The 23108-nt window shown below is 36.3% G+C and overlaps 1 pseudogene; it reads left to right on the top strand.

Moving 5' to 3' along the window:
• The first annotated feature begins 6174 nt into the window (after positions 1 to 6174).
• Positions 6175 to 15301, top strand: LOC127185433 (26S proteasome non-ATPase regulatory subunit 8-like; annotated as a pseudogene).
• The last annotated feature ends 7807 nt before the right edge of the window (positions 15302 to 23108 follow it).

Below are 23108 nucleotides of genomic sequence, written 5' to 3'. Positions count from 1 at the left end.
AATAATGTTGCTGAATTGAACATTGCCACCATGTACATGTTTTTCCTGCACAGAAATGATGAATTTTAAACAATAAGTTGTTCCATTCTTCTACTGAGGGACACTTAGGCTGTTTCCATGTTCTGGCTATTATGATTAAGGCTGCTATGAACATGGTAGAGCAAATTTTCTTGTTGTGTGCTGGAGCATCTTCTGGGTATATTCCAAGGAGTGGAATAGCTGGGTCTTGAGGAAGCCCTATTCCCAGTTTTCTGAGATAACACCAGACAGATTTCCAAAGACACCAGCCAAGGACAATACGTGCAGTAAACATTGAACCCTGACCCAGATCCAGCCAATGGCTAGGACATTCTCGACAGTTGAGCGGAGAGTGGGGAGTGACTTTCACATTAAGTCTGGTGCCTCATATTTGACCATGTCCCCTGGATGGGGAGGCCTGGTGGCACTCAGAGGAAGGACAGCAGGCCACCAAGAAGAGACTTGATACCCTATGAGCATATACAGGGGGAGGAAGTCCCCCTCAGTCACAGTCAAAGGGGAGGGGAGTAGAGGGAAAGTAGGAGAGAGTGAGGAATGGGAGGATACAAGGATGGGATAACAATTGAGATGTAATATGAATAAATTAATAAACTATATTAAAAAGACAAAAAAGAAAAAATTAAATTTAAACAATAAAATAATATTTGCTAACTCTCAGTTTTATATTATATAAAATAAAATCACTACATCCTATCAAACATTTCAACTGATCATACCCCTGAATCTGCTGTTCTACCAGTTTATGAGTGTAGTTATCCTGTAATCCTCAGAAGATAAGAGTGAACTCTAGTACTTTTTTACCTCTGGCTCTTATACTGTTTTACTCCCCTTTTCCAGAAAGTACTTCAGTGATGACATCTGGAAGATTTACTTTGTATAGAGAACAAAATTACAAAGCAATTTGATATAAACCAATCACAGGGGGTATATCTCTTCTAGTTAACACATCTACAGAATTCCCACAACAACAATTATTCAGAGCACATACAAATTCTTACCTTGTGTGATTACAAAGGTTGTTCAGTATCACATTGATGTTTAGTCTCATACACAATCAGTAGTGTCTGAAGTTTTTGTTATTGGTATTCTGAGTAAATAAGCACTGTTATTTTGCATGTGACTTGTCTACGTTGATTTCCACAGGTGTGTATTGCTGGGAGCACTTCCTCCTAGATAAAAATAGTGAACTTGTTCTAAACATGTAGATTTAGGAAAGACTCAAGGTAGTGGCCTGATGGGCTAAGTCCCTTCAAAGTAGGTAAATTCAAGGTTGGTTGAATAATCTAGAAAGAAAGAGAACATGTTTCAGGAAAACTAAATAAGCTTCCCTCACTCCTGGGGCTTTAAGTTATAATAGCACTAATGAAAGGCTTTTTTTATTTTATTTTTTTTTTTTTGGATCTTAATCAATGATAATAATACTAGCTTGAAACATTTTTTTCTACAAATGCCTTATTTTCAAATCTACACTATTTGTCTTAAAACATGATCTTGTTGTATTGCCTTGGTTGATGTTGAGCTCATGATTATGCTATCTCAACATACCAACTTCTAAAATTATAATGAGAATAGGTGTGTTAAACTCAAGTATAAAGTATTTCATCCAAAACTGGTCTGGAAAATATCCTCATTGCCTGTATTAATGTCCTGTGGTATCATTTAGACCATAAGATATACTCTCATGTAGCTATGCTAATTTGCTTTAAGTGCCATTAAGGTAGCTATCTCATTGACTTTTATATAGGATTTAAATTCAATAATGTTTTACTTCCAAAGAAAAAAATCAATTGTATATAAAACATTAAGAAGTTTCTTCTGTAATTCAATGAAAAAAAAAAAAACTATTAAATAGCAACTTGTCTTTACTCCCTAGCCTTGAAGTTTAATTGTCCACATTGGAAGAAAAAGATGGCAGTTTAAAATACATCTGTTATTACTATAAAGCTCCTATGTAGTAATTATTGAAAATGTAAGTTTTGGTGACAAAAGTATTTTCAATTGATTTTAGCTATCTGAAAGATTAAGAATATTAACCATATGAGTGGTCTTTCACATCTGCCTATTACTTTAAATGTTTTTGTACCCAAGGTAGCTAATGAGGCATGAGAAAAGCCTATTTTTCATATCCATGGCTGTTGAGATTGCCCAGCTGTTGAAGATACTTTCTTTCAAGCCTGATGACCTGAGTTCCAGAACCAAGAAAGTAGACAAAAACTTAATTCTTGCATATTGTTCTCTGACCTCCATACACATGCCATGTCATATTAGAGTCCATGAACACTTACTAACTCAACTTTATGATGACATTATTAGTTACTTATTATTATTATTGTTATTATTATTATCATTAAATTTAATACTACACAGTATAATAAAAAACTCTGACTATTATGCTAGTGCTCTTGATTAATATTTATTATGAGAGATTGTTTTCAGGACAGTTTAATTATATTGTATTTTTTCCCTAGGGAATTGAGTGTATCAATATCTTTCTACCAGACATATGTGTTAAAAATTAAGTCTTCATGTAGGTTTCTAGGACCATCTGGATCCTTCTATTTCCCCATTCTTCCATGTTTCTCTTACCTAGAGTCCCAGTAGGGTGGCCTCCCCTCTGTCCCACTTTCCGGGTAGGTGAAGACTTTCATGGGACATATCCCTTGGGCTAGTGTCCAGGTATAAGTGAGTATATACATTTTGAACAGAAGAACATTATGATGGGCAGATCTGGGCCCAGGGGTCCTGGTCAAACTATGGCACCAGTCAAGACAATATGTGCGGTAAATTTCGAACCTCTACTCAGATCTACCCAATGGACAGGATGTTCTTCACAGTTGAATGGAGAGTGGGGTCTGATTTTCACACAAACCCTGGTGTCCCATATTTGACAACTTCCCCTGGATGGCGAGGCCTGGTGGCACTCAGAGGAAGGATAGCAGGTTACCAAGAAGAGACTTGATACCCTATGAGCATATACAGGGGGAGGAAATTCCCCTCAGTCACAGTCATAAGGGAGGGGAGTAAGGGGAAAATGGAAGGGAGGGAGGAATGGGAGGATACAAGGGATAGGATAACCATTGATAAGTAATATGAAAAAATTAATAAAATATATTTAAAAATAAATTTAAAAATATTAAGTCTTCATTGCCATAATAAATAAAACAGTTACTTTTCTTATGATTCACAGTAAATGTTCATTGTCATAATTGTTAATCATCTCTCTGGTCTCATTTTAGAATTTTAAAAAGAATTATAGATGTATGTACAGTGGTATTACAGTAGAAATAAAAAGCTGGGTCCAAAATAAGTTAATTTTATATATATATATATATATATATATATATATATATATATATATATATATATTAAAAATGTACCTGGCCTTTGCTAATTGGGAAAGATGCCCTAGAAAAGAAAAAAATATATTCTATTTCCCCAAATACAGATAGGAAGTCTTCATTTATTTTTCAGAATAAATGCTTAATTTTTAATAACATGAATTCCTACTTGCCATGAACTTTCTGTGTTTAAAATAAAGCTTATCTATCTACAAATACAGACAATGCCAAATACTCATTAACATTAATTTTTAATTTTAATTCATATCAATATTTACTATACCATATACTGAGCTTGCAAAAATGCTTTCTGAATGTAGTCAAAATATTCACACATGTTTTCCTGTTATCTTTTCTTTTACATGTTATTAAAATATCATATCTGCTAAAGCACAAATGTTTCCAGAATACGATATACAGACTTTACTGTCTTTATGGTTGATATATGTTACTTGAAATCAGGGTTAATAATTCAGCACAATAAAAAGAAATCTTCCTTTACTAATATACTGTACAAAACTCAAAACACTCAGAGAAGAAAGAAGCTATACATTTGAAATCTCAACAGTATAGCTTTATAAAGAAGACTGGAACAATGACAGCTACATTTTATATGCCAAGAGTGAAAAAGTGATGTATATTTTTGTCCTACCTTTGTTATCTGTTATGTTATATGTTATATTATATGTTGATATAATATCTTTAAAATGCTGATTTTCTAATTTTTTTATTTTTGAAACCCAGATTATGCAAACTACCACTCAAATGTTTGCACAGTTATAATAGATATATCACCTATTTTTACATAGTCAATTACATATTTGTACATAATCCATAGATGAAAGATAGTAAATAATACATTAAGACTACATTGACAGGAATATATATTATCAGCAATATGTTCTATCACATCACAGAGTAACAAGCTAACAAAGAAAAACATCAGTAGGGCTCCAAAATTAAAAAATAAAAAATAAAAATGAACAACCATTTACTGTATATTACTGCCTAGGTATGTAACCCGAATAGTACAAAAAGAAATTCAAAGATTTCAGAAAACAGAATCTACATTGAATACTACAAATTAATTTAAGAAGAAGTTTAAAATGTATGGAAATATTTTTGAGTATTTGGCTGTTTTTAACTGCCTTTTATGTCCAGTTTCTCTAAAGCGCACAATCCAACTTTTCTAATGATTAGTCTTCTATATTTATTATACATTAAATGTTATGATTTTAATCACATTATCTGCTACTTTTTAATCTAAAGATGTCGTTAAATCATTATGCATTTGAAATAATAAAATTTAAAAATAATGGAATTAGGGTGTAGGAGAATTACAAGAAGAAACTATGTTAAATATGATGCTACCTGTGTCATTGGAAGTTACTACTTTGTTTTAACATAATGTTTAAAATACTCTGCTATGCATTGAAGTGAAATACTTTCCAAAATTCATAACTATCAAAATGTACCTATTTTAAACCTTTGACATCTTTAAAGTTATAATGATAAGGACTCATAATTTATTATAGCAGAAAAATATACTTTTGTGCCCAAATGATCCCTTCTAGTAATTATGCAAAATAGAAAAACTAATTTGTCATTTTAAATGTTTGTTTCTACTCTGAATATTCAGGTGTATTTGCAAGTTGGGAACCCAGTGTTAAGTTAGACTGTACCTTCCTCCTTAGAGTACATAGGAGTCCCTGTATTCTCATGTGGAACATGTATGGTGCTATTATGAGGCTATGCCACTTCAAAGCTTTTGTTATTTACTTTTTGTTGATATATATTCACTGTATATAGTGATGACTTTCACAAAGTTATTTTTATTTTAGTATATCATGTGCATTTGCCATACTTGCCCTTAGGATGTCTCTTTTTTTTTTTTTTTTTTTTACCTCATCCTGCTGATCCTTTCCTTATGTTAATTTTGGCTCTATTGTCATGTGACACATACATAAAAAGACATATAAATAATATGACTTTACAAAATTTAGGTGCCATATATAAGAGGAAACTTTATTTCTGAATCTGAGGTATTTTCTTGATATGATACCCATTAGCATACATTTTCTTGCATGGAGACTAATTTTGTTCTTTTTATATGGCTGATTAAAATGCCATATACCACAGCTGGCTATTGTGAATAATGTTACAACAGATATGTATATGCTAATGTTTAAATACCTTAAATCAAGATAATTGATGATATGGCTGAAGCAAAAAATAAAAAAATAAAACAAAACAGAAACAAAACAAAAGAACCATCATATAAACACTGAAGTGTATTACAAAAAATTGATAGAAATTTATCCTTTTAAAAATAAAACTGAGAGTCCCCAGCCAGAGGAGTCTCAGTGAAGAGGGTGAATCTGCCCTAGGTCCTCCTTCCACACTACCCCAAACTGCGGAGGGTACCCGCCTAGGTGGAGTGGAAACACAGGCGGCAAGACCCAACAGAGACAGCTAAAGTGGGACTGCAGCTCGCTGGCCTTCCGGGGCCCAACCTAACACCGATCATAGCGGACTGAGCCTGCAAACAGAGTCAGTGAGAAACCAGCTTGGACTGCTTCCACAGACCTATCGGGAGACGTGGGTCTTGCCTACAGCGATAGCTGATCATCATAGCCCTGCAGTAAGACCTGGTTCTGCTGGCTTCCCAGAGCTCCACAACCCTATTGTTCCTACCCAGTCGCAAGGCACTGGCCCTGCACTCCCCGAACAAAGGAGTCTACACAGAGCTCTTGGCACTGAGCAAGGCAGGCACTCGCACATTATAGGGAGACGAGACATGGGTGGGTCGTGTCTGCAGTGTCTAATTGCTGACCTACAGCATTAAAGGAGTGCCATAGCCCGGCGGGAAGATCTGGTTCGACGGGCAACTGCCAGAGCTCTGCAACCATAGGCTCCCTAAATTCCCAGCTGCAAGGCTCTGGCCCTGCACTCCCAGATCGAGAGACCCTAGCTCAGGCTCAGGGCCCTGAGCAAGGCAGGCACTCTCACATTATCGGGAGACGAGATGTGGCAGACGTGGGTCGTGTTTGCAGTGTCTAATTGCTGACCTAGAGCGTTAGAGGAGTGCCATAGCCCGGCGGGAAGATCTGGTTCCGCGGGTGACAGCCAGAGCTCTGCAATCCTAAGCTCCCTAACCTCCCAGCTACAAGGCTCTTGCCCTGTACTCCCCGAATGAGAGAGCCTAGCTGAGGCTCCTGGCCCCAACAAAGCAGGTACTCTCACATATCGGGAGATGAACCGTGGGTCTTGCTCGCAGTGTCTAATTGCTGACCAAGAGCGACCTTGGTCCCTCCAGGCATATAGTTCTGGGAGAGGTTGGACACTGCTACAGGGTATAGAGACAGAGCTAAAAGACAGCTACACCCCCAGATGATCTGAACTACCTGGGGTGTGGACGACAAAGCCACAGGAAGAACAGGCAGCAGGGATCAACTTACACAACCAGAACGTTTGTGTGCGGACCTTATTCTAGGTCCCAAAACTGCTGTTCTGAATTATAGCAGTAAAGTCCAAACAGATATCTACTCTGGCTGACTCAGCCTGGAGCCAAAGGTGCAGAGGAAAATCACCAGGAGTGAAACCGCATCACCTACCTGTTCCACGAAAATACTCCCTGATCCCCACAGGCAAGAGCACCTGACCTATAATCAGTCATCAATTAACCACTCTCAACCAGCGAAGGTCACCACAAAATACCTTCCAACATCAGAGCCATCAAAATGACAAGAGGACAGGGAAAGAACACTAACAAAATCCAAAACAATTTGGTATCTCCGGATCTCAACAATCCCAATGAAAACAACCTAGAGAAACTAACAGCAATGGATTGGCAAGAAAATGACCCCAAGTCCTTAGTAAGTAAGATGATAAGGGAAGAAACAAATAAAATCTGTAAACAAATGCAGGAGGAGGAAAACAAGAAGGCTGAAGAGTTAAAAGTGTCATAAAAAGAAGCACTTGAAGAATTTCAGAAAAATATGAATAACCAGATAATAGAAATCATTAAAACAGTACAAGACCTGAAGATAAAAATGGAAGCTATGTTGCAGGAACACACAGAAGAAAAACATGATCAAGAGTCATCAAAGAAGAAAGCAAACATCTCAGAGGTGGCCTTATCTAACAGATTGCAGAAAATGGAAGAATGAATATCGGGACTTGAAGATACGATAGCTTAACTGGAAACAACCATTCAGTGAAAAGTTCCTAACACAGACCATTCAAGAACTAAAAGACAACATGAAAAGACGAAACTTGAGAATAATAGGGATACAGGAAAGAGTAGATAGCCGACTCCACAGCCCAGAACACATCTTTAATCAAATAATGGAGGAAAAATTTTCCCAATTTGAAGAAAGAGATGCATACGAGCATACAAGAGGCCTACAGAACACCAGATACAATAGAGCTCAAAAGAAAATCTTCCTGCCACATAATAATAACAACACAAAATATACAGAACAAGGAAAAAATATTGAAAGCGGCAAAATAAAAAGACCGAATAACATATGAAGGCAAACCTATCAGAATTACTCCTGACTTCTCACCAGAGACCATGAAAGCCAGAAGTGCCTGTACAGAGGTGCTGCAAACGCTAAGAGAACACAGATACCAGGCAAGACTATTATATCCAGCAAAATTATCAATAACCATTGACAGAGAAGACAAGTTATTTCATGACAAAAACAAATTCAAACAGTACCTAGCCACAAATCCGGCTTTACAGAAGCTATTAGAAGGAAAGCTCCACCCCAACTGGTCAAACAGCAACCAAAACTATGTAGGAAATAGGTAAATATATCATTGCAAAATCACAACCTCACAAAATCTCGACTGTTACAAATACCAAAAATGAAGGGACTTACCAATCACTGGTCATTAATATCTCTCAACGTCAATGGTCTCAATTCTCCTATAAAAAGACACAGACTAACGGAGTGGATGCATAAACATGACCCAACATTCTTCTGCATTCAAGAAACACACCTCAACCACAAGGACAGACATTGTCTCAGAGTAAAAGGTTGGGGAAAAATATTCCAAGCAAATGGTCACAACAAACAAGCTGGGGTAGCCATTGTAATATCTAATAAAATAAACTTTCAACCAAAACTAATCTAACGAGATGAGGATGGACACTTCGTAGTTGTCAAAGGTAAAGTCAACCAAGAAGACATCACGATTCTGAACATCTATGCTCCGAATACAAGGGCTCCCACATTTGTAAAAGAGTTATTAACAGAGCTTGCCCCACTCATCGATACCCACACATTAATAGTGGGAGCCTTCAACACCCCTTTTTCACTCAAGGATAGGTCTTTAATTCAAAAACTAAGCAGGGAAATAACCTCATTAACCAATGTCATGAATCAAATGGATCTAACAGATTATTTACAAAACTTTCCACCCAAATGCAAAGGATTATACCTTTTTCTCAGCACCCCATGGAACGTTCTCTAAAATTGATCACATAGTTGGTCACGAAGCAAACCTCAATAGATACAAGAAGATTGAAATAATACCTTGTATCTTATCAGATCACCATGGTCTAAGGCTGGACTTCAACAACAACAGAAATAACAAAAAGCATACTAACACGTGGAAACTAAACAGCTTTCTACTTAATGACACATGGGTCATGGAAGAAATAAGGAAAGAAATAAAAGACTTCCTGAAATTCATGAAAATGGTGGAACAACGTTCCCAAATTTGTGGGACACATTGAAAGCAGTGCTAAGAGGAAAATTCATAGCACTAAGCTCCTTCAAAAAGAGAAAGAAATCATCCCACATAAACAACTTAACAACACATCTGGAAGCTCTAGAAAAAAAAGAAGCAGAAACACCCAAGAGGAGTAGACGCCTAGAAATAATCAAACACAGGGCTGAAATCAATAAATTAGAAACAAAGAGAACAATCCAAAGAATCAACAAAACCAAGAGCTGGTTCTTTGAGAATATTGACAAGATAGACAAACCGTTAGCCAATCTAACTAAAAGACAGAGAAACGCTACCCAAATAAGCAAAATCAGAAATGAAAAGGGAGACATAACAATAGACACCGAACAAATAAAGAATCGTAAGAACCTACTTTAAAGGCATTTATGCCACAAAATTAAAAAATTTAAGGGAAATGGACAAATTTCTCGACCGATTCCATTTGCCAAAATTGAACCAAGACCAGATAAACAAATTAAATAGCCCTATTTCGCCTATAGAAATAGAAGCAACCATTGATAGTCTCCCAACCAAAAAATGCCCAGGGCCAGATGGTTTCAGCACAGAATTCTACCAGTCCTTCAAAGAGGAGCTAATACCGATACTATTCAAGCTATTCCAAAAGATAGAAATGGACAGAATACTACCAAATTCCTTCTATGAGGCCACAGTCACATTGATACTTAACCTCACAAAGACCCAACAAAAAAGAGAATTTCAGACCAATTTCTCTTATGAACATTGATGCAAAAATATTCAACAAAATACTCGCAAAGCGAATACAACAGCATATCAAAGACATCATTCACCATGACCAGGTAGGATTCATTCCAGGCATGCAGGGATGGTTTAACATACGGAAATCCATCAATGTAATCCATCATATAAACAAACTGAAAGAGAAAAACCACATGATCATCTCTTTAGATGCAGAAAAAGCATTTGACAAAATCCAACACCCATTTATGTTTAAAGTTCTGGAGAGATCAGGAATACAAAGCACTTATCTAAACATAATAAAGGCTATATACAGCAAACCAACAGCCAACATTAAAGTAAACGGAGAGATACTCAAGGTAATCCCTCTAAAATCGTGAACCAGACAAGGCTGCCCTCTGTCCCCATATCTCTTCAATATAGTTCTTGAAGTTCTAGACAGAGCAATAAGGCACCAAAAGGAGATCAAGGGGATCCAAATGGGAAAGGAAGAAGACAAATTATCCCTATTTGCAGATGACATGACAGTGTACATAAGTTACCCACAAAATTCCACCAGAGAACTCCTACAGCTGATAAACACCTTCAGCAAGTTGGCAGGATACAAAATAAACTCAAAAAATTCAGTAGTTTTCCTGTATACAAATGACAATCAGGCAGAGGAAGAAATTGGGAAAACTACTCCCTTCACGATAGCCACCATCAATATAAAATATCTAGGAGTAACTCTAGCCAAGCAAGTGAAGGACTTATTTGAAAAAAACTTCACACCTCTGAAGAAAGAGATTGAAGATGACATCAGAAGATGGAGGGACTTACCTTGTTCGTGGATCGGGAGAATCAACATAGGAAAAATGGCCATCTTACCAAAAGCAATTTATAGATTCAACGCAATCCCTATCAAAATACCCACAAAAGATTTTGAAGATATTGAAAGATCAATTCTCAAATTCATATGGAGAAATAAAAAACCCAGAATAGTAAAAACAATCTTATACAATAAAAGATCCTCCTGAGGAATGGCCATACCTGATTTTAAGCTGTACTACAGAGCAACAGTAAATAAAACAGCATGGTACTGGCATAGCAATAGGGCGGTGGATCAATGGAATCGAATTGAAGACCCAGAGATGAATCCCCACACATTTGCTCACTTGATTTTTGACAAAGAAGCCAAATCTATTCAATGGAATGGTGCTGGTCTAACTGGATGTCTACATGTAGAAAAATGCAATTAGACCCTTATTTGTCACCATGCACAAAACTCAAGTCCAAGTGGATTAAAGACCTCAACTTAAAACCAGATATATTAATTCAGTTAGAGGAAAAAGTGGGAAGAGCCTGGGACACATAGGCACAGGAAACAACTTCCTGAACATTACACCAACAGCCCAGGCCTTAATGTCAACAATTAATACATGGGACCTCATGAGGCTGAGAAGCTTCTGTAAGGCAGGTGACACTGTCAGTAGAACTAAGCGACAGCCTACAGATTGGGAAAAGATTTTCATCAACCCTTCATCTGACAAAGGTTTAATATCTAAATATTTCAGAACTCAAGAAATTAAACAACACAAAACCAAACAACCCAATTGCAAAATGGTGCTTCGAATTTAACAGAGAATTCTCAGCAGAGGAATATCAAATGGCCGAGAAACACTTAAAGAAATGCTCATCCTTGTTAGTCATCAGAGGAATGCAAGTCAAAACGACACTGAGATTCCATCTTACACCTATCAGAATGGCTAAGATTAAAAACTCAAATGACACCACATGTTGGCGAGGATGTGGAGAGAGAGGAACACTCCTTCATTGCTGGTGTAAATGCAAACTAGTACAACCACTTTGGAAAGCTATCTGGAGCTTTCTCAGAAAAATGGGAATAGGGCTTCCTCAAGACCCAGCTATCCTACTCCTTGGAATATACCCAGAAAATGCCCTATCACACAACAGGGACATATGCTCAACCATGTTCATAGCTGCTTTATACATAAGAACCAGAACATGGAAACAGCCTAAGTGTCCCTCAGTAAAAGAATGGACTAATAAACTGTGGTACATTTACACTATAGAATACTACTCAGCTATTAAAAACAAGGAATTCCCTAAATTTGTGGACAAATGGATTGATCTAGAAATTATCATAATGAGTGAGTTCACCCAGAAGCAAAAAGAGACAAACGGTATATATTCACTTATATCAAAACACTAGTCCAAGGGATATGTACCATGTAAAACTTTACTTACCAAGAAAGTGGGTCAGAGGCGAGGACATCCTATTGAGACTTTAGGTGAGAGTAGCATGGAAGAATAAGGAAACAGTAGGATCCACAGGGTCCTGGAAACCTAGAAGAAGAACTTTATGACAGGCAGATCTGGATCCTGGGGTCCTCCTCAAACTAAGGCACCAGCCAAGGAGAGTATAGGCAGTAAGCTTCGAACCCTTACCAAGACCTAGCCGACGATCATGATATTCTCTACCGTTAAGTGGAGAATGAGATCTGACTCTCACAAGAACTCTGGTGCCCCCTTTCTGACCACGTCCCCTGGATGGGGAGGCCTGGCGGCACTCAGAGGAAGGATAGCAAGTTAACAAGAAGAGACTCGATATTCTAAGAGCACATATAGGGGGAGGAGGTCTCCCTCAATCACAGATATAGGGGACGGGAGAAGGTGGGAAGTGGGAGGGAGGGAAGAATGGGAGGAAACAGGGGAAGGGCTAACAATCGAGATGTAAAATGAAAAAAAAAACTGAAGTATTCTTTTTATGCTTTTTGCAACTAGGTGCTTAATATTCTCTACTTAGAAAATTAGTGCTTAATATGTGAGACTATTTACTAAGCATTGTACATATGTTAAACTCTTTAATTCTCACAAGAATGCAAAAACTTCCCTGCTTCATACAGATCAATAGCATGAGAGCATAGCTGTTTCTATGAATGATAATCATCTGGAAAGTCAGAACAAAGATATTTTAGACTAATCAAATGGCCAAACCACTAAGTTATATTTTCCTAAATTTATAGGCTGGGAAAGGCCTTGTTTATGTGAATTTTTAATATCTCTTCCTCTATTTGAGAAATCTTAAAAATCTGATGTTGAAAAAATGCCGATTAGCCTGAAATGTTTCTGGTTTGTTTTTGTAAAAGGGGGTCATTACATTTACAAAACTGAATAGAAATGCTAAGCCAGTGGTTAATGCATACTTGAAAACATAATGCATATAAGAAGACATTGTCAAAGTTACAGTCTTTTCCTATAACAAATTATTAGTATCAGGTCTTATGTTGAGATCCTTGATCCTTTTGGGGTTGAATTTTGTGTACAGTGAGAGATAAGGTTTAAGATTTATTCTTCTTCATGTAGCCATCCAGTTGTCCAGCACAATTATTTGAAGATGATTTTTTTCTCTTAAATGTCTATTTTTGCCTATTTGCTGAAAATCCTGTAGAGTCATGAGCTTATATATGAACCCTTAGTTCTATCTTAATTTATGTTATCTTTATTTCCATAGATACAGGAGAAAAACATACCAGTATTATTGTGCTAAATGAACTTATCATTAAAGTATCCCCTAAGCACTTATCATCATACCTATAGACTGGGCTTTGCTTAATTTTCATCCAAGAAACTTCTTTTTTGTAGTAGATGGTGATTAATACAGAGACATAAATGCGGTTACTATGCAGATAATAAGACTCTCTAGTGCTCAGTTCTAAATGTGACATCTATACTATACCCACTCCTGTTAAAACTAAGAAATCGTGATGGATAAAATATTATAAGAGCTAGTTATTGGTGGTCGTCAGCAGGGAAACAGTATTTGCTGAAAGTGACAGGGCTTATGCAACCAAGAACTCAGAACATCTGAGACTATATGCACAATATATGAACAATGCTAAGCTGAACAAAATCCCAGTATAGATAAGGTAAGGAGATTTTAAATTATCACCACTAAGGTTGGCGGTTTGCCGCATCACGAAAGATGGTGACCAAGGCGACTACCATGAACAGGACGGCGGATGTCTGGAGCTCGGGGCTGGCGGCCGCCTCGGGCAGCATCCTGCAGGCAGTGGCCAGCATGTACAAGCAACTCAAGGACCAGTGGAACCGGAAGAGCCCGAATCTTAGTAAATGCAGAGAAGAGCAGGGCCTCCTGAAGCTGGTCCTGCTGGAACTCAACTTCCTGCCAACCACAGAAACCAAACTCACCAAACAGCAGTTCATTCTGGCCCGTGACATCCTGGAGACTGGGGCGCAGTGGAGCATCCTGTGCAAGGACATCCCTTTCTTCGAGCGCTACATGGCCCAGCTCAAGGAGCAGTTCCTGAAAGACCCCCACTCAATTAGGTGGTCTATCAGTGGAGACCCTCCCAGAGACCAGCGAGACTAGACGATCGGCTGCAACAGCAAGAGGCTTTATTGGATACACAGGTACCCGGGGCGTCCAAGTCAACGCAGGACTGGCGCGCCCTCGAGCTGGGGAATTGGTCTTTTATAGGGTCAGGAGAGCAAAAAGCGCGCGTACAGAAGCGAGAAGCATAGTTACAGGGTTCTGATTGGGTGATTCAAATGAGGCTAGATTCATCCGGGTTCAAGTCCTGGTCATGGCTGTTTTTCGGTACCAGGAAATTGGGAGGGGGAGTGGGTGGTTATCTTGGGACATCAGGGGCCTTAGGTAATACCAGGTGGCCGACCACCCACAGATATCCTGTTTGGCAAAACATCTTGTTTTTCTCTCCTGCCCTGTCTTGCTTCACTGCCCCGTTTCCTCCCTCTTGGGGGAGGGGGGTTGAACCCTGCACTTGGTTCAGCCTTGCAAAATGGTGTTACTGCTGCTAAACTATTAATGGTGGTTTGGGGTCTTTCATTCCCTGAGTCGGCCTACATGCACCAGCTCCTGGGCCTCAACCTCCTCTTCCTGCTCTCTCAGAACCGAGTGGCTGAGTTCCACAGGGAATTAGAACACTTGCCTGCCAAGGACATCCAGACCAACATCTAAATCAAGCACCCTGTGTCGCTCGAGCAATACCTGATAGAAGGAAGCTACAACAAGGTGTTCCTGGCCAAGGGCAACATCCCTGCGGAGAGCTACACCTTCTTCATTGACATCCTTCTGGACACAATCAGGGATGAAATCGCAGGATGCATTGAGAAGGACTACGTGAAAATCCTTTTTGCTGAGGTTACCCAGATCCTCTTCTTCAACACACCCAAAAATATGACAGACTACGCCAAGAAGCGAGGTTGGGTCCTAGGCCCTAACAGCTACTACAGCTTTGCCAGCTAGCAGCAGAAGCCAGAAGACACCACCATCCCCTCCACCGAGCTGGCCACACAGGTCATCGAGTACGCCCGGCAGCTGGAGATGATTGTCTGAGCCCTGATCAATGCGGCCAATGGCTAGTCCAACAACCCCAGGACAGGCTGGCTTTTAATAAAGGCGGATTAACCCTTTATGGACCCTAGTCTCCTCAGTGAGACAGTGGTAGAGAGTTGCTTCTAGAGAATCGGGGATTTTGGGGTCCTCTGGACCTCCTGGGTGTGTGTTACCCAGTGGCCATTGGTCTGTTTTTTTAAATTTAATTTTATTAATTTATTCATATTACATCTCAATGGTTATCCCATCCCTTGTATCCTCCCATTCCTCCCTCCCTCCCATTTTTCCCTTACTCCCCTCCCCTATGACTGTGACTGAGGGGGATTTCCTCCCCCTGTATATTCTCATAGGGTATCAAGTCTCTTCTTGGTAACCTGCTATCCTTCCTCTGAGTGCCACCAGGTCTCCCCATCCAGGGGACATGGTCAAATGTGAGGCACCAGAGTACGTGAGAAAGTCATATCCCACTCTCCACTCAACTGTGGAGAATGTTCTGACCATTGGCTAGATCTGGGAAGGGGTTTAAAGTTTACCGCCTGTATTGTCCTTGGCTGGTGCCTTAGTTTGAGCGGGACCCCTGGGCCCAAATCTGCCTATCATAATGTTCTACTTGTAGGTTTCTAGGACCCTCTGGATCCTTCTACATTGCTATTCTCCCATGCTTCTCTCATCTAGAGTCCCAATAGGATGTCCTCCCCTCTGTCCCAGTTTCCTGGTTAGTGAAGACTTCCATGGGACATGCCCCTTGGGCTAGTATATGGTCTGGGCTTTAAGCAAGATGCCCAGGGGCCCATAGTAGAACAGAGGCCCAGATGAGGAACTCTTCTGGCCAGCACTGAGGTGTTGGGCCAGGAGCCTTTTTTTTTCAGCGACGCACCATGTGTCTCAATTTAAAAAAAATGTTGGCCATGGATTAAATACTTTTTAAAATGAAAAAAAATTATCACCACTAATAGACCAACTAGTGTCCATTGCTGACTGATAAGAAAGGGAGAGTCAGTTTTCTTCAAGGGTGCTGCACCAGAGAAACTGCTTCCCCTCAGATGTTACTAATACTTCTGACAGAAAGCAACAAATGGAATTAATGTGTTTAAAAATAAAAGAACACATGAAATTTAAAGAAGAATGTATTTAATGGATGGGGTAAAAATTGAAAGTAATGAGAAATTAATTTTTCAAAACAAATATTCATACATAAAATTACATATTATATATTACACATTACATATCACACATTACACATTACATATATTATGTTATATTATATATTACATATTATATTACCTATTATCTATTATGTATTACTTAGTATGTGTTATATATTATATATTATATTACATATTACACATTACATATTGTATATTATATATAATGTAAGAGAAAATATCAGTTGAAAAGAATGTTCTTTATATCTAAGAGTAACTAGTTCAACAACTGTCCTCACTAGAAATGTTAACTAATAACAAATATGATTGCTTAAATTTCAAAATTATTTTAGACAGAGTATTCAAAAAGGCGGGATCATTTTTAGGGAATATAAAGTACAATGGTAAACAATTTCATTGACAAAAAATAACACTCTGTTGTCTCAACCTTGTTTCTACAGGATATTTCCTTTAATCCAATATCTACAATGCTAAATCAAACTTTTACTTTCGATTATGGCTGATTTTCCAAAAATTCGAAGTCTATGAAACATGGACAGTTCTAAATGTTCTCAAAATCTCTTCATTTTAGTTTCTGGTTACAAGCACTACAAACACTAATTATTTTTCTCTGTTATTTTTCTGAACCACTTTCTTCCTAGTGCTATTGAAGCAATTAGTGCCCAACAGGCTTCATTGAGATTCTATTTCAAAACTACATTCAAAATAAATCGGTGTTTAGTGTCATCATTGAAAATGAAGTGTAGTGCTAGTAAAATTACTCATTGAACCTTCTTCATGTACCTTCATATAAGTGAAAGGGGTAGGAAATAAGAAATAAAACTTAATTTGGGGTGATCATTGAGAGAACATTCTATGTTTATAAGAAAGCCAGTGTCACTGCCTTAAGTATGTACATGCAGAAACAAACTTAATCAGACATAATAACTCAAGAAAACGTTTGTGGCAAAGGCTGTGATGATTCATTACAGATTACCTAAATTATGTGTTTTTGCAAAGCAATGCTTCCAACACAATTTGAAGGAAATGTGCAAGGGCAGGTAAAATTACTGTGATGTAGGAAAAAGAAACAAAATGGCTATGCTTCTATGTTGGGTAGATAACTTCCATTGTATTTATTTTGTATTGGAACTAAATTGTAGCCTAATAAGAAAAAACTATTTTTATCCGAGGTTATTCTACAAGAGTTGGGTTAGAAAGAAGTTTTCTCTGAATTTCAGTTTAGTTTAAAGCTCTTTCTTTTTGTCATATGTACTTTATCTAGAGGAAAATTAGTATTCTACCTAAAAAAAAAAAAAATAAGTCAGGTTAACTCCTGGCAACACCCAGCCTACCTCAAAGAAGATGATAAGTATCAGAGAACCCCCTTACCAAGATGGCTGCAAATTTGACAAAATAGCCACTGGGCAAAATGTCTTTGTTTCAGCCACAGACAGAATTCTGCTTAAAAATGGGCAAGTTTTGAGGCAGGCAGAGTTGGTGGCCAAACGCTGTTAAGACATGGCGTGCAAGTTCACAGTAGTTGTTGCCACATAAATATCCCTGTCAGATACACTAGGCTGGATGGCTGAAGATGATGCTCCAATGTTATAGAGAGTTTTGCATGATTTTTCAGGCAGCAAACTATGTCTTTTTTTTTTTTTTTTTCATTTTGCAAGCTGCCATGTGAACTTCCTGTTTACTCAGGTAATTAATTTTATTCCTTCTCAAATCTTGGGTGGGATTGAAGACCAGATAGTTTAGTTTTACAATTAAGCTTAGCTATGTAGGTGTTATAGTATTTTTATGTCTGATAGATGTTTTAAGTTGATAGAGATTAGATATGATAGATATCGATTTACATTCAGAATTTTAGAATCACTAAAACAGAAAAGATGTTTTCTTCAAGGTTGCTAAATACAAATAGCCAAAATACTATGAATGTAATATTTATATGATTTCTGATTGTTTTGTCATTCTTCTTGCTGTACACAGTTTATTGTATATATATGCAATAATATAAATGTACATGTAAAACAAAGTAAATAAATAAAATTTTAAAGTGCAATTGTATAGTTAACATATACATATACCATATAAAGTTAATATATAAAGATAACACATAAAGCTCTTTTGTTTCTTGCTTTAAAACTTAGCTTATATATTTCAAATCAAAAGCTTAAAATATAGTAGATTTTTGTAGTATTATATCCTAATTCATTAATTTTAAATTTACCATTCACAGTATCTAGGGTTTGCTGAAATGTTGGATCCATGTTTTAAAATATTTTCTTAATGAATTTTAATGTAATTTTAAAAACTATGAAAATATGTTATACATCAAATAATAATTTCTTGTTGAGACATCAAAGATGTATAGTTGGTTGTCAAATTACCACATTTTTCTGATGAGCCAAAAGTTGAATAACTTATGACATTTCTAGAATATGTTGAAAATTATTTCAGTTTAACATGAAGAAATTTGCAAACATGACACTATTTGGTTCAATGTTCTACACATGAATTTGCAAACAAATTGCATAAGTCAATTTATTACTCTAGAATAGCAAAAGTGTATAAAATTATCAACTTAAAATATCAACTTAGGTTTATATTTGTCGAAATAATTATTTAGTATGTTTTTTAAAAGAGAGATTTGTGATCTTATTTCCATTGAAATTTACATTGAAATGAAAATTTTTCTATTAAAAATTTTACATAATCTTTACCTATTTACATACTTATGATAATATTTCAAATCAGTTGAAACTTATCTCAAATTCAAAGGAATATATTTATAAGCTCTTAGCATTTGCAATGATTCATATGAGCAAACAAAAATTTATATTAGTTTTTACCTAGAGAAATAAAAAATGCTTCATCAATAATAGAAAGTGAAATAGCACTGATATTAGTTATCTGTATAAAATGCATACTGATGAGTTTACATTTACATATTTTAACTTTGTAGAAATTTATATTTATTTTAGTTAATGGACATTTGTTATGATTATCAATATAGTATCTGAGTTACAAAACAACTCTCACTGCTAAGAATTTGTTAAACCTTTGTTATAATTTAATACCATTTAAGACTAAAATACTTATATTTAATGTAACTAGGTAAAATAAAAACAAAATATAATATTTTGATCTTCTATAATTTCACATAAAAAGTCAGTAATTTACATAATAAAACTATGTATCAACAGTATTTACAGCAAAACAGTAACTAGTGCTATGAAATGGGTGATACCAGACCCATATCCCATCTGAAAATTTCCAATGAACTTTTAGAAAACCTCTAAAATAATTTTTGGAAATTTATAAGAATGATACTAATATAAGAAGAGGAATGGAACTGATTTTTCTCATTATTTAGATGAAAATGATAATTCCACAATCAGAATAATTGAAGAGACTAAAAAAGCCAGTCATTTAAGTCCTGCAATTTATGTAATAAACAGTTGCTGTGCGTCCATATATAAGGAGATAGGAGCTGAAAAGAAAGAAAGGGAGATATAGAAATATAGATGGAGGCTAGAACAAAAGGTAGGTGATTGAACTTACTCCTTAAATAAAGGCCTTAATTGTTACTCATAATGAATGTTATGTCTAAGTCATTGGTATAGAATTTAGTATATTGGTACAAAACAGGGGCACATCAAATATCTGTTAGATTTTAGCACAAAAATATATATCCTATGTCTAACAGATAGATATGATTCTATACATACATAGATAAAATAATTAAATAAGGTCTTCAAAAGCCTCAGAGACTCACAGAATATGCCATTTAAAGATGTTTTTATTATCCTAAAGTTTCTTTGACAACAAAACAAGTTAACTCCTGATAACACCCAGCCAACCTCAAAGAAGATGATGAGTATCAAATAACCTCTTTATGGAGATGGCTTAAAATGTGGAAAACAAGCCACTGAGCAAAACTGTCCTCATTCCTGCCACAAACAGAATTCTACCCCAAAATGGGCAGCTTAGATGCAGGCAGAGTTGACGACCGAACTCAACCAAGACAGGGGAAGCAAGCCTTCAATAGTTCCTGCCATGCGAATAAGTCTGGCAGAGATATTGGGCCAGAAGGCCAAATATGATGCTTCAACATTATAGGGAGTGTTGGGTGACTGTTCAGGCAGTAAACTGTCTCAATAATTTTGTTCAGTTTGGAAGCTGCCAACCTGCACTGCTGGTTCACTCAGGAATTTAAGTCTTATTCTGTCTCAAGTCTCTGAGGGACGTTGAAGAACAGATAGTTTAGTTCTAAAATCAAGTTTAGTTGGTTAAGGGATAATATCTTTTTAGATCAAGATAAAGGAGTTAAGTTAATAGAGATGAGATAGGATAGAAATTGAATTCCATTCAGAAATTTAGATCCATCAAGACAGGAAAGATAGCTCCTTCAAATTTGACAAATACAAATAGCCAAACCACTATGAATGTAACATTTATAGAACTCATGATTGTCACATGGTTCTTCCTGCTGTATGTAGTTTGTTTTATGCATGTGTAATAAAACAAATGTATATGAAAAATTTCAAGTATCAAAGATTAATTACAAATATGTGTGCAAAATTATCCTAAATATATTCATAATATAGTATGTTATGTTATTATTAAAGTCAGAATGTTGGATTCTTCTTCTTCGAAAAGAAAAAAAAATAACAGAAAAAGGATGAAAACCGAGCAAAAAAAACAATAGTATAGAAACGTGACATTATATTAGAGGGAATGTTATGAGATTGGAGACAAATTAGAGAGAGTCACATTTTTAACATGTTATAAATCGGTAAATAAGAGAATGCTAAAAGTGTAATAATTTTACTGAACCCCACTTTTTTCAAGTATTCTGGAATACTAACTTAAATGTGAGCCAATTAAAATTAACATTATAATGTATACAAGTTAAAAAAACATAATATTCTCACAGAAACAATGTCATTTTTGAAATATCTTTTAATATGCAGTCAAACTGCAGCTTGCTAACCTTTCCTGAATGAGTAAAGCTTAAGGAAATAATATAGTAAATTAAAAATTAACCATAATTATGTAATTACAGAGAGAATCCAGAGCTTAAAAATATAGCAAACTATACCAGCATGATGCCTCAATAGGTAATGGTACTCTTCAAACCTGATGAACTCAGTTTAATCCATGTATCCACATAATGGAATGTGAGAATCAACTCTTCCAAGTTCTCTTCAGACTTCCACACATATATTCTATGAAATGCATATGTATGTATACATGAAAGTATATGTATGCAACAAACAAATAGAAAATAATTAATTTCTTACTTAATAAGTGAATCAGTTAATTAACAAGGACTATATAACTAGCTCAGAGGTAGAGAACCTGTTGCTCTTCTAAAGGACCCAAGTTTAGTTATCAGCAATCTTGTGGTGGCTAATAAGTATCTGTATTTCAGTTGTAGAGGCTACAATGCATCCTTATAAAACTTAGTAGCTTAATATGTTTTTGTACTGTATAATAGATAGCATTTATAGAAGTCTTAGTCCTGTTTTTATTTTATTTCATTAATAATAATCTATTTATTCTTTTGAGAATTTCATATATTTTGTTTACTTTTGTTTGAGATTATAATTACATTGTCTCTCATTTTCTTCTTTTCTATTAAAATCCTCTCATTGCTTCTTTTGAATCTATATCCTCTTATTTATTTACTGTTGTTACCTTTGTATGTATATATGTTATATATGCATATATGTATACAAAAATATGTACATATGTATATTTTACTCAATTTGTATTATGTTACTTGTATGTATGTTTTCATTGCTGACATTTGGTATTGGATAACCAATTGTTGTGGCCTTCTTTGGCAAAAACTACTTTCCCACACTCAATATCCCTTAGTTGCCTGTAGTTCCTTGTGTAGGGCTGAGGGCTTGTGAGCTTTTTCCATTCCACTTTAGCATATCTATGATTATTGCCCCTGTTTAACTCATGCTTAGGCAGACATATTAATGAAACTTCTCTTTGCAAAAGACAGAGACAAATACAGAAAACCACAACAAATCCAAATTCAGAGTTGGAGAGAACAGCCCCAATGAATACAAAACAACAGCCAGACCTAAGTCTCAGGGAAATTTTCAGTAGATCGGACAGAAGCACTTTAAGAACTGAAGAATCAGAAGCTACACCCATAAATTCTCATATCTTTTAGTCATATTCCATTCCTTCCTCCAAGTACTCCCAAATCCTGTCTTACCTCCCTACAATTGAACTTCATACTGTTTCTCTTTCTAAAAAGAATGGATCCAAGTTTACGTTGGCTGTATACTTCTGAGCCTGAGTTCTGTCCTGGAGTGTTGTGTATATAAGAAGTGTCACTTCATTGAAGAAAACTGATGTTTTTCCTCTCTTAACAACTATCAATTCCAAATAGCTACTTGACCACTAATGAAACTTTGTCCTATTGCTCTTATTCCATAGTGGTATTTTTTCTGGTCTGAACTTGGGCAAACCTTTTTACATGTTGTTATAGTATTTGTGAGTTCATATATGTATGTACCCTATTGTGTCTGTAAAATGCTATTTTCTTGATACTATCTATCACTTCGGATTTTACAACTCCCCCTCCTTTTCCTTATAGATCCTTAAGTTTTGGCTGGATAGATTTAATACAGACATCCTATGAGGCTGGGTGTTCCAAGGTCTCTCATTGTCCATTTTTGAGACATTTAGTTAATTACTGTCTACTGAAAGAAGCTT

This window comes from Acomys russatus, chromosome X (assembly GCF_903995435.1).
Source record: "Acomys russatus chromosome X, mAcoRus1.1, whole genome shotgun sequence".
Classification (NCBI taxonomy): Eukaryota; Metazoa; Chordata; class Mammalia; order Rodentia; family Muridae; genus Acomys; species Acomys russatus.
The sequence above is the reverse complement of the archived record's forward strand: the minus strand, read 5'-3'. Positions and strand labels throughout refer to the sequence as shown.